We start from the raw sequence: 14,110 nt of genomic DNA on the forward strand, positions 1-14,110 counted from the left end.
ATTGTTAGTTGTATTAGTATATAGTCTTTTGTTTTGACTCTTTTGCTTTTGAGTCTTAGTGCGTAATTATGAATATCACATATTATATGTTCTTGAGTGTCAATCATATGCTTAGTGAATGATTTACTTGAGGAGAAACAGTGGTTCATGTTTGGGAATTTGATGAGTTTGTATTTTACCAACTTATTGAACTCATATTCATGGATTGAAACATATTTTTCCTGTATGAGAATAATCTATATTTCTTCATTTATGAGTAACTATATTTGTATCTAGGGTTGTTTATTAACGCTCAACTACACCTCATTCGATACTAGGTGTAGACGATCATAATCTAGTATAAGCCCAACAATTGAGTTGGGGTCGAACCCACAGGGAGCAGTACAAGTCTGAATTCAATTATGAAGTTTTAAATGCCATTTAGATGGTTGTAGGAATAGAAATTGTCGAAAATACTTAAATAAGTCAAAAGGGTGACATAAATGTTAGATGGGGAAAAAGGGTGTCAATTAGCAACTAAAGCAATCATGAACAACAGAGGTAATCAAGTAATTAGGAGATACTCAGGGGCATGACCAACTAACTGTCAATTTCGCTAAATGGGCTCTCGATAATTACTAAAGGTTTCTAAATCTTAGTAAGTAGGTTGGACCTTACATTCAATAGTTTTATCTCGAACAACTACTACTATTCAAGTGATTTCTTTCGAACATCAACAAGCTTAACATTATAAACAGCCCAAAACCTCACTTTATCCGCTCTTTCAAGCTAGATAGGTAGCCTTGAGCCTAGGATTCACTCTCTCAAGCTAAACCCACAACAACCCAAATACTACAAACGCTAAATTATAACCTTGGATTTACACCTCTCTCTCGAGCAAGCATAAAACACTAAGCAAAATTTAAATAAGCAATCCAATTCATCAATTTAACACCAGTTATAAATCAAACCCATATCAAAATAGCAATAACTTCAATAATCCCGAACTACCATCAGCTAATTTAAAAAATTTGTTGCATGGTCATACCCAAAGAATGAGGGTTTTAACTATTTATCATATAAAGCAAGGATTCAATACCTATTACATTTTCTATGGCTGGGTATTGATCTTCAAAACCTTAAAATGAGTTAATGTAGCTTCAAATACAAAACCCAATTCAAAATCTACTTGAAAATTGCTTTAAAAACTAACAAGAACAGTGTTTTCGTTCTAAGTCTGAGTTTTTACAATGTTCTCAATGCATCTCTCTTTTCAAAAAATTAATTTATACTCTTTCAAAATTTGACATTTGCGGTAAATCGGCGAGGTAAGTCGCGCTTCGCCAACAAATGGGTGAGTCACCAATCACTCATGTCAATCACCTTCTTATCTTGAGTTTTCACCTATTTCACAATGTGACTTTAGGCGATCAAAGTCAGGGTCGCAATCGATTCCGCGATGCGCCCTTTTCTCCTGTTGATCGCCATTCTGCTTGCATCCTCACTAATGGTCATGTAAACATCAGCGGACTAACCCCTCATCGCCGATCCAATAGGCGAGTCGCCGATAGGGAATGTCGTTCCCCCAATTTCTCTCGCCTCAGGCATACTGTAACTTTGGGTAGGCTAAGGTGCCACTCGGCGGTTCGTCGAGTGGTTTTGGAAGGTAAAGTTTCTTCAAGGTTGAGTGACAAGTCAAGGTTTAAGTTCTCAAATAAGAAAAACGAAGAACAATAATAACTTGAGAAGAGGTGATGATGATTGCAACAATGCTTTGAAAAGGTATAAGTCACCAATCCAAATTGGCCATACCTTAACCCTCAGCCTCATTAAAAGACTAAAAGACCCCTGAGATCTTGCATGAACTAGGTTGTGCGATGATTGGAAAGTATGAAACCTATGTGACAAAGCTTGCATGTGTTTCTCTTTTCAGAGAGTGAGAGTTGCATTGATTCATATTACCTTTGTTGATTCTCTTTGTGAAAGCATGGAATGTTTTTGTATGTGAGGGAACTTTAATGCATTTGTTGAAATATTTTCTTGGATTAGACAAGAAGCTAAGGTGAACATGAGCTTGTGTTGAAACTAGCTAGTCATCATTTGAAGCTTTTTGATAATGATTGAAGGTAACATGTTATTGAGAGTAGTCTTGCTATAGCACTTGCATGTTAGCTCTGATTGAGTACTGTTGTAGACACCCTTTTTGAGCTTATTGTATTCTTGATTTACTTGAGGATAAACAAAAGTTTAAGTTGAGTGTGTTGATGAGTGGTAGATTTGCACTTATTTAAGGTACATTTATCTCAATAATTAGTGTCCTCAATGCATAATTTTTTCCAAGGGCAATCCACCAAAAGGCATGGTGAAGTAAATAGATGTCGCCGAGTTTGAAAGTGTTGGCAGTCAAAAGAAAGGCTCAAAGGGCGATACAAGGTAGAAATCAGCGAGTCGCCAAAGTTATAAAACTGAACTGAATCACAATCTATAACACCTCATACTTGAGAAAGGTCATAATAACAATTTTCAGGAACTTTTGGTGCCATTCAACGGAGGCCATGCACGACACGTGAAAAGACCCACAGACCATGTGTTTGGTCTGTGGATTGGCCCCCAGTAAGGCCCAAAGGACCACGAACCACGACCGTACCAACAGACCATTGTGTGGTCCACGGTCTGTGGATTGGTGTCTATGGGTCATGGCCCCAATTTCATGTTTCTAACGCCAGACGACGGACCAACAAGACAGACCGTTGGTCAGACATGGTCCGTCGGTCAGGGTCCGTAGGTCGTGGGTCGGCAATTATTTTTAGGGGAAATTGGGTCTTTTACTAATTAGTCTAGACTAATACTATGTCATTTTACCCTTCACTAAGACCCCTATATAAGCATTTAACACCAAATTTCCCTCAATTAAAATCATTCTCTAGAATTTTTAAAAAAAGAACAAGTCTCCTCTACAAATATTTCACTCTCTACAAGTCTTGAAGAAAAAGGGTCCAAGCTAGGGTTTTCAAGTCAAGTCTCCATTCCTCCATTGAAGATAAGAAATTGGCTTGAGGTATGATAGTTTTCATCTATGGATTCATTCCATTCGTGGCGTTCCCAAATTCTCCTATTTTCAAAGTTAGAATTCCCCAATTGATTTAGGGTTTTCTTTTATGTTGTGGGTTCTCCTAATTGTTTATCTAATTGATTAATTTATGATTTATGATGATTCCCCATGTAATCCCCATGTTTTTCAAGCCATGATCATACAATGTGGGATTTGGATTATGAAAGATGCTTATATGATATCAAGTATGAATTGATAGAATTATATGATTTTAAGATGATTGTATATGAGACCATATCTAACCCATGATTTCTAGATATTGATGCATGAAAGTGGGTTTGAACTATGGAAAGATGAATTATGAAAGTTTACATGTTCTTATGAGAGTTAAGTATGTGATTTCAGGATGCTTTCCGAGTGAAGTAGCAATGATGATGATGTTGTTGTTGTATTGTTGAAAGGATTTTCTCATATAAACATCTATGCATGATTGTGAAAGGTATTCTCACATAATATAGGTTCCTAAGGTTGAAAGGACATTCTCACCTAAAATGAACCAATGATTAAGGAATAATGTTAGTGTTGAGGCAAGAGGTGATTACCCATGTTCTTTTATGAGCTATGATGAATAGGATTAAGAACTATTCCGTGGAAGTTAAGTTTAGCACCAAGTGGAGAAGTGGCGATTACACCAGTCCCATACCTATGTGCCCTCATAGGATTGTCTAGAAAGACATTAGCTAGTAGATCCACAATAGCTAGAAGTTCATGGTCCTTACCGTGGCAAGTAGGACACCCTTTTTTCAGTTTGGGGTAGACACCAGATTCCATGTTGCAAGCTCACATGGTCTTATATATCAGTTAAGGCTACTTCCTGCCATTAAGCAAATGTTATTATGAAATAAGGTTACTTCAAGGAAGTATCGTAAGGATGTTCTAAGATGAAGTTCACTTGCATTGATCATGGTTTAATGACTTATGGTTTCTAACTCTCACAATACATGTTTTAGCTTGATCATTGCACGTTTATGAAAATGTCCCTTTTTAGCATGATTTAAATGTTTATATGCATAGATATCATAATTAGTACATTGTTTTGTACTAACGCATTCTCTTGCCTACATTTCCCCAAATGTGGGGTCCGATAATCAGGGTTCCCAGTTTCGTTGCTAGAGGTTGATTTGCGAGATTTCCAAGCTTTGGTGAGTCCTCATACTTTGTGGAAGGATTTTCATTGTGCTTAGTTTCCTTCTTATTTTCAGTTTTGGACATGCTATATGGGACAGGCCCAATTTCATTATATTGTACTAGATGGCTATTGAGACAAAGTGTTTAGACTTCCGCTTTACTTTTATAAAATTTTGGACTTGAAATGTTGTTTTATGTCTTATGTTATGAATGTTAAGTGGATAGTATGGGGCCTCTCGGGGTCCTATACACCATATTACATCTAGGGGGTACCCCTGGGTCTTGAAAAATGTGGTAATCATAGCACAAGGTTTAGAATGGTCCTAGGATGTCTCATAAGCTACGTCAAGTAGAGTCTTGCTCATGAGTGTGAAGCGCGCCACATTTATGAATGAGAGGCTACAAGATCATTAGAAAAATTCTCTTCTTTCATTAATCTAAAGTCATGTGATAGATTTTAACTCTATAAGGCCTCTCTCTTAATCCTTACCCGATGCTTTACATGATATGGCTACTAGAAAAGCCTATGTTAGAAGGAATGTGAGGGAGAAAACGGAACAAGAAGCTCATCCTTAAACTCCGGTTGATCCTTTGGATGATCAAGTGACTAACGTGGAGTTAAGGGATTCTTTTCAAGTATTGGCTCAAGCAGTGACGGCTCAAGCCAATAGGAAGGTTGCGGTTCTCGTGAACCCAAATGTGGGTACGACGACATCTAGAGTGAGCAACTTCACTAGGATAAATCCTCTAGAGTTTCATGGTTCTAAGGTTGAGGAATATCCTCAAGAGTTCATTGATGAGGTTTAAAAGGTGTTGATGATCATGGGAGCGACGATGGTGGAAAAGGCGGAGTTGTCCGCTTATTTACTTAAGGGTGTTGCTCAAATGTGGTTCAACCAATGGAAAGAATAGAGACCGGAAGATATAGGTCCTCTTGATTAGGAAAAGTTCAAAGTTGTTTTCCTTGAAAGATTTTTTCCCCTTGAGATGAGGGAAGAAAATGTGCTTGAGTTTATCAACCTTCGTCAAGGAAATATGAGTGTGAAAGAAGATGCTTTGAAATTCACATAATTATCCCGATATGCTCCCTCAATAGTTGTCAATCCTAGGGCAAATATGAGTAAGTTCGCTTCGGGTATGTTCAAAATGGTGGTTAAAGAGTGTCATACAGCCATGGTTGTTAACGACATGGATATCTCTCGTCTCATGGTTCATGCTCAACAGATCGAAGAGGAGAAACTTAAGAAAAAGTCTAAGGAGACAAAGAGGGCTAAAATTGGTGATGGAAATTTCTCTCATGCAAGGTCCGATTGACATGATCGTCCTAGATTTTGACAAAGGTTTTCCAGTCAAGGTTCCTCCAATGCTCCTACTAGGTTCAACAAAGATAGGGTGTCTAACCCTAAGCCTCAAGGAGGAGATGTTAGTGGGTCCTTGCTGCCTAAATGTGCTAAGTGTGGAAGGAAGCATAAGGGCAAATTTCTAGCGGGTTACAATGCTTGTTTTTTGGTTGTGGTAAGATGGACCACAAGATAAGATATTGTCCTTTGGTTGCTAAGAATGAAGGGGATAATCGTTGAAGGGCTCAACGTAATCCTTCATCCGATCCTAGAAGAGGTCAGAAGCAAAACAAGTTTTATGCACTTCAGACTCATGGTGAACAATAGAGTTCTCCCGATATGGTTACCAGTATGTTTAAAGTCTTCCAAGTTGATGTTTATGCTTTACTTGATCCCAGTGCCACCTTGTCTTTTGTGACGCCATATGTGGCTATGAGGTTTGATGTTCTTCCGGTTGTGTTATTAGATCTGTTTTTTGTCTCTACCCATGTTGGTGATTCTGTTGTAGCTAAGAGGGTCTATAGAGAGTGTACCATTTCCTTGTCCCATAGAGTTACTCTTGTTGACTTGGTAGAGCTTAATATGCTAGATCTTGATGTTATTCTTTGTATGGATTGACTGCACTCATCTTATGCTTCTATTGTTTGTAGAACTTCTGTAGTCAAGTTTCAGTTCCCAAATGAGCTTCTCCGAGAGTGGAAAGGAGGATATTTTATGCCTAAGGGTCAGTTTTTCTCTTGTCTTAAAGCTAGGAAGATGATTTATAAGGGTTGCATTTACCATCTAGTTAGGGTGAGGGATGTGGATTCCGAAACCCCTACTCTTGAGTCGTTCCCGTTGTTAATGAGTTTCCAAAAGTATTGACCAACTTCAAGGAGCGAGTTACTTCTCTAAGATTGACCTTCGGTCGGGTTATCACCAATTGAGGGTGAAGGAAGATGACATTCCGAAGACAGCTTTTTGAACTCGGTATAGTCATTATGAGTTTTTTTGTAATGTCATTTGGGTTGACTAATGCTCCGGCGACATTTATGGATTTGATGAATAAGGTTTTTAGACAATACCTTGACATGTTTGTGATTGTGTTAATTGATGATATATTGATCTACTTGAGAAGTGAGGATAACCATATTGATCATTTGAGGATCGTGTTGCAAATTCTCAAGGACCAACAACTCTTTGCAAAGTTTAGCAAATGTGAATTTTGGCCAAGGTCCATATCTTTCCTTGGTCACATTGTTTCAAGTAAGGGTATTGAGGTAGATCCTAAGAAGATGGATGTGGTCAAGAGTTGGCCTAGACCTCTATCCCTTTTGGACATTAGAAATTTCTTGTGCTTGGTTGGTTACTACAGAAGGTTTGTTGAGAGGTTTTCTTCGATTGCCTCTCCATTGAGAGCATTGACCAAAAGAAGGCTAAGTTCATATGTTCTAAAGCTTGTGACAAGAGCTTTCAGGAATTGAAGGATAGACTTACTTCCGCTTTGATGTTGACTTTACCAGAAGGAACGATGGTTTTGTTGTTTATTATGATGCCTCGAGAATTGGGTTAGGATGTGTGCTTATGAAAAATGAGAAAGTTATTGCCTATGCTTCAAGGAAACTAAAAGTGCATGAAAATAGTTATCCTACCCATGACCTTGAACTAGCGGTGCTTGTGTTTGCCTTAAAGATTTGGAGGCATTATTTGTATGGTGTTCATGTAGATGTGTTTACCTATCACAAGAGTTTGCAATATGTGTTTAATCAGAAGGATCTAAATCTTCGCCAAAGAAGGTGGCTTAAGTTATTGAAGGATTATGACATGAGTGTTCTGTATCACCCCAGTAAAGCGAATGTGGTGGCAGATACTCTTAGTCGGTTGTCTATGGGTAGTGTTTGTCATATTGAAGAAGATAAGAAGGAATTCGTTCAAGATGTTTATAGATCTTCCGGGTTGGGTGTTCAGTTAGTGGACTCCACCAAGGGTGGTGTTATGGTTCACAATGGTTCTGAATCGTCTTTTGTGACAGATGTGAAAGCCAAGCAAGGTCTTGATCCAACTTTTGTTGAATTAAAAGAAGCGGTGATTAAAAAGTCCCTTGAGGCTTTCTCCCAAGGGGGAGATAGGGTACTTAGATATCAAGGTCGTTTGTGTGTTCCTAATGTAGATGGCTTGAGGGAACAGATCTTTTAAGAAGCCTATAGTTCTTGGTATTCCATTCACTCAGGAGCCACAAAGATGTACCGTGATTTGCAGGAGGTCTATTGGTGGAATGGGATGACGAAGGATATTGTGGGATTTGTGGATAGATGTCCTAATTGTCAACAACTGAAAGTTGAGCGTTAGAAACCGGGAAGTTTGTCCCAAGACATTAGCATTCTCATAAATGCTCAACCACACCTCATCCACTGCTAGGTGTGGATGATCGTAATCTAGTATAAAACCCAACGAAAGGTTGGGGTCGAACCCATAGGGAGCAGTACAAGTTCAAATTCAGTTACGAAGTTATGAATGTAATCTAATTGATGGTAGGAATAGAAATTATCAAAAACATTTAGTTAAATTGTAAGGGGTGACAATAAATGTCAGATGGGGGGATCAAGTTTATCAATTAACAAATAAAACAATTACGAAAACAAGGGTTTTAACAAGATTAAGAGGAATTCTCGAGGTGTCATCGATTATAAGCTAGTTACACTATGTAGGTAATTGAAATTTTACAATAATCTACTGAATCATTGTGGGTAGGCTAGACTATAAGTGCAATAGTTTTCTCGAACAACTATTACGGTTCGGGTGAGTTCTCTCGAACCTCGACAAGCTTTACACTATAAAACAGCCCACCACCTTAATTTATCCACTCTCTCTAGCTAGATAAGTAGAATTGAATTTAGGATTCACTCTATCGAGCTGAACCCATATAAACCCAATAACTACAATCATTAATCAAAAGTTTTGGTTCCAAAACCACTTTTTCAAGCAAGCCAAGAACTCTAAGTTAGAATTGCATTTGCAACTACAATTAATAGATTAAAACCCAGCTAATGATTAAATCCACATTAAAACAACAAACAAATCATTAAACAACAATACCCATAAGCTAATTAGACAAATAATCACATGATCACACCCCAAGAATTGGGGTTTTAGTTACACATCATAAAAAGAGAGAAACGATTACCAAATACATTAGCCATGATCTGGGTAATGGTTCCCAAGTCTTTACAATGGTCCAAATAGACTAAATTCCAAAACCAACTTGCAAATCCTCAAGTTTTAGGTTTAAAAGCTTCAAAGTCTACAATGGAATCTCAAAAACTCAGAGAAAAACTCAAAACTTTCGAACTCATGGAAATAGAAACGTAAGAAGTCTCTGAAATTTCATTTAAAATTTCTATTTATAGTTGCCCAATTTTTCGCCTAAAAGACCATTGGGCGAAGTAAGTTGGGCCTCACCGAGCCAATCGGCGATGCGCCCTTTGCTCTAATCCATCACCAGTTTGCATTGGCCTTTTGTCTTCAGGGTTCTGTGACTTAAGGCGATCAAGGTTGCCATCGCGGAATCGTTTGGCGATCCGACGAATGCCCATTTCTATCGCCAAATTGGTTCTTCCCCAGTGATGGCATACTGCAACTTTGTGCAAGCTAAAGAGCCACTGGGGATTCGGAGTGGTCTTGGCGATCACCAAGATCGGTTTTCTTCACTTCTTGAGCTTGTTCGCTCCTCTTTGCCGGTAGTGTCCTTGCCTTGCTCCTTAGCTTTCATAGCCGCAAATCAACCCTTCAACATCATTTTAGAGCATAAATTAGGCATTTGAGGACACTAAAACTATCAAAACAAAGGCCTAAATGAATCGAAATCTCAGACTAATCAACACCCCCCAACATAAACTTTTGCTTGTCCTCAAGTAAAACTCAAGATCAATTGGTTCAACAAGGATGTCTACAAACAGTGCTACTTAAGACTCAACATGGATGCACACAAAAGGTTCAAACTACACATACAATGCTCAATTATGCGCTCAAAGATTCAAATTGTGACTACCCATTATCAAGTGTACTCAAGCTCACAATGCTTGCTTGAAATGCAAGTTCAAGCTCAACAAAGGTATTCAAATGCCCTCACAACAAAGATGATTCTATAATCACACAAAAATTTCTCTACAATTTAATGTGCCGGAATCACAAACAACTCTCACACTTACAAAGATGAACACATGCATGACTCCATCCTTAGGCTTGCCTTTATTTTCCAATCAACATTCGTTTTAGCTCACTCAAGATCACAAAGGTCTTTTTAAGGCTTGTAACGGGGTTGAGTGTAAAGGTATGATTATTTAGGCTTAGTGGCTTCTACGTTCATGAAGTATGGCCTGAAAATCACTTTTTTCTCCTTCTCATTCATATTCAAACATGATCATAATTCACCTCATTATTCAACCAAACATGAATCACCGGATACCCCATTTCTTTTACTATATTTACACACTTTATTTCACAACTTTTTCTCTTTTTCAGTCTTTTTCTTTTCTTTCTTCTCTTTCACTTTCTTTTTTTTTTTTTACATGGAGTGGTTCCATCTTTTTCACAACAATCCATCAAAGGGGGAATTTTTCACACTTCTTGACTTTTCTTATTTTTCACCACACCCCAACTTAGGCTTTTGGACTAAGTTGGCTATTCAAACAAACCAATACTTCATGAAGATTATGGGTGATGGGATAAAAGAGGTCAAAGTCGTTCAAGTTTCTTCCAAGAAAAGGATAGGCTCAAAAGGTGCCAAGCAAGGTCCACACATCTCACAAGGTTGGCCACAAAGAGGTATATTGTTAAATTGCTTCACTCTTCAAAAAATTTGCCTAAGATCATTTCAATTGCTTGCTTCACTGAATCAATCGGACCAACGGAGCAAATTCTAGGAGTCATTAGGCACAATGTTCAAGACAACCTTACCACACAAGTCATTGATACAATTATCAAACAAAACTTCACACTTTCTAGCTAGCGTGCAATGCTCATCACAAGAGACTTCATCGACAATCGGCTAGTCACAATGAGAAGCTAAAAGTTCACATATTGCCTATGTAACTTAGTTTGTCTCATTGTAGCCTCAAATCCATGTCGTTCTATTAAGAGTACTATTCAAGTGATCGGTATTGACCACAACCGACACTCAAAATTGCAAGAGAACAAGGTTGTATTTCTAACAAGTCTCCACCCCACCAAAAACATCCAACATTGTCCTCAATGTAACAAAGAACTAACATAACATAAAAATAAACAAAAGACAATAATACAAAAACGAGATGCACTGGCACTAAACGAACAAAACAGGGTTAGAAGGAATCTATACTAGGTGGCCATTCGGCGAAGTATTGTGGAGGGTGCCGAACCACTCGGCGAACCGCTTAACTCCATGCATCTCGCTGAAATATCTAGAACGCTACCACTACAGTTGGGACCAAAAGGCGATCGAGATCGGGTATGCCAAACAGTATCAACAAATCGCCTAGTGTGCGTGAAACATCACCGAAGTTTCCAGAACTCCGACCCTACAGGACTATACAAAGGGCGGTGAAATTCGGGCTCGCCCAATTTCTTTGGCGCATCGCCGAGTGGCCTAACTACATCGCTAAATATTTCAGCATCTGATATCACTCTTGATGCCACAAAAGCAAGCAAAGTCAAGATTGTCGAGTCCCCTTAGCGGCTCGCCAAAATGGTACTAGCATCACAAAGTCACCCATACCTGCACATTCAGCACACATTATTCAAAACAGTAACACTTGGGTTGCCTCCTAAGAAGCGTCTTATTTAACGTCATGGAACAATGTGGAAATGCTTTCAAGCATCTTCCAAATACACACTGCGAGCACCGAAATATCATGACATTCTTCAAAAATACCTTCCGACGTTGCCTATTCACCTTGAAAGTTGGACCCTCTTTTCCTTCAATTTCAAATGCCCCATTTGTGAAGACTCGGGTTACCTTGAATGGACCCGACCACTTAGACTTTAATTTTCCAGGAAAAAGTCTCAATCAGGAATTGAAGAGTAGCACAAAGTGACCGACTTGAAATGCCCACCGAAGGATTTTGGCGTCGTGCCACCTTTTCGTATTCTCCTTATACAGTGCTGAACTTTCATATGCTCTTAATCGGAATTCCTCCAACTCGTGAAGTTGGTTTTCTCTCCATTTAGTTCTTTAACGCTCATAAACCTTTGTGCTCAAGCTCTATTGGGAGATGACAAGACTTTCCAAACACTAGCTGGTATGGTGACATCCTAATTGGTGTTTTGAAAGCGGTCTGATATGCCTACAGAGCGTTATCCAATTTGTGGGACCAATTTGTCTAGTTTGCATTCACCGTTTTTGCCAAAATGCTTTTAATTTCGCAGTTGGAAAGTTCCACTTGACCTCTTGTTTGTGGGTGGTATGGAGTTGCAACTTTATGCTTTACCCCATATTTACTTAACAACGAGGCAAACATCCGATTGCAGAAGTGAGATACCCATCACTAATGATAGCTCGTGGGGTGCCAAATTGTTGGGAAAATCTACAGCCTCGACCCATTTGGACACGTAGTCCACTACCACCAAAATATATTTGTGGCCGAATGAACTCAAAAGCGGTCCCATAAAATCTATACCCCAAACATCAAACAACTCCACTTCTAAGATAGGATTAAAAGGTAATTCATGCTTTCTTGATACCCCACCTTGTTTTTGACAAGGGATGCATTGCCTTACAAATTCATACATGTCTCGGTATAGAGATGGCTAGTAGTAACCACTTTGAAGGACTTTTGTTGTTGTCCACACTTAACTATGATGCCCACCGACAGGTGAAGTGTGGCACGCATTAAGAATGGCATTGACTTCTTCTTCTGGTACGGATCGACAAATGATATGGTCTACACATTATCGAAATAGATATGGTTCATCCCAAAAGTATTTCTTCACATCAAACAAAAACCACTTCCGCTGATAGGAGTTCAAATCCTCCGGCATAATTCCACATACCACATAGTTAGCAAGATAAGAAATACAAGGAATGCTACTTTGGTTCAGGTTCATCACTGTTTCTTCTGGGAATTCATCCACAATGTCCCTTTCTTTGGGGTTGGTCACATTAGTTTCTAACCGCGATAAATGGTCAGCCGCCTAATTTTCACACCCCTTTCGATCTTTTACTTCAAAATCAAACTCTTGCAACAACAAGACCCACATAATCAACCTCGGCTTAGCATCTTTCTTTGCCATTAAGTACCATAATGCTGCATGATCAGTATGGACTATCACCTTTGAGCCCAACAAGTATGCCATGAACTTGTCAAATGCATAAACCACAGCCAAAAGCTCTTGTTCAGTAACATTATAGTTACGTTGTGCTCCATTTAACGTCTTGCTTGTATAATAAATCGGATTAAAGAGCTTGTTGTGATTTTGCCCTAAAATGTCTCCTAAAGAGGTACCACTTGCATCACACATCACCTCAAATGGTTCGGACCAATCTGGGCTTATGATCACTGGGGTAGAGATTAGCTTTTCCTTCAAACACTCGAAATCTTTTGAGCAAGCATCGTCAAAAATAAACTTTGCCTCTTTCTCCAATAGCTTACACAATGGATGTGCATTTTTTGAAAATCTTTGATAAATAACCTATAGAACCTTGCATGCCCCAAAAAACTCCGAACCCCTTTAACAGATATAGGTGGTGGCAACTTCTCAATAACTTCAATCTTTGCTTTGTCAACCTCCAGTCCCTTCTGTGACACTTTGTGACCTAGGACTATGCCTTCTTTAATCATGAAATGACATTTTTCCCAATTAAGGACCAAGTTGGTTTCTACACACCTTTGGAAGACCCACCCAAGATGTGTTAAACATATCTCAAAAGAATAACCTACAACTGAAAAATCATCCATGAATACCTCTATTGAATCTTCCACCATGTCAGTGAAAATAGAAAGCATGCATCGTTGAAATGTTGCTAGAGCATTGCATAACCCAAACGGCATCCTCTTAAAGGCAAACGTCCCGTAGGGACATGTGAAAGTAGTTTTCTCTTGGTCTTCTGATGTAATAGAGATTTGGTTGTACCCAGAGTAGCCATCCAAGAAACAGTACCATCCACGCCCCGCAAGTCTATCGAGCATTTGATCCATAAATGGCATTAGGAAATGATCTTTCTCGGTCCAAGAATTGAGTTTATGGTAATCCATGCATACTCTCCAACCGGTGACCGGCCTCATGAGGACAAGCTCTAATTTCTCATTTGTGACCACCGTGATGCCTCCCTTTTTGGGTACGCATTGTACCGGGCTCACCCATTTGCTATCCGCAATAGGATACACTACACCTGCGCTATTTAATGATCTCTTTCTTCACCACCTCTTGCATAGGTGGGTTTAATTTTCTTTGATGCGCAACACTTGGTTTGCACTCGTTATCCAATTGAATTTTATGCGTGCAAATCCCCAGTTGAATACCTAGAATGTCAGCGATAGTCCATCATATTGCCTTGATGTACCTTTTCAACACCTCAAGAATCAATTTCGCTTGACAC

The sequence above is a fragment of the Solanum tuberosum genome, unplaced genomic scaffold, assembly GCF_000226075.1.
Source record: "Solanum tuberosum cultivar DM 1-3 516 R44 unplaced genomic scaffold, SolTub_3.0 scf00462, whole genome shotgun sequence".
Lineage (NCBI taxonomy): Eukaryota > Viridiplantae > Streptophyta > Magnoliopsida > Solanales > Solanaceae > Solanum > Solanum tuberosum.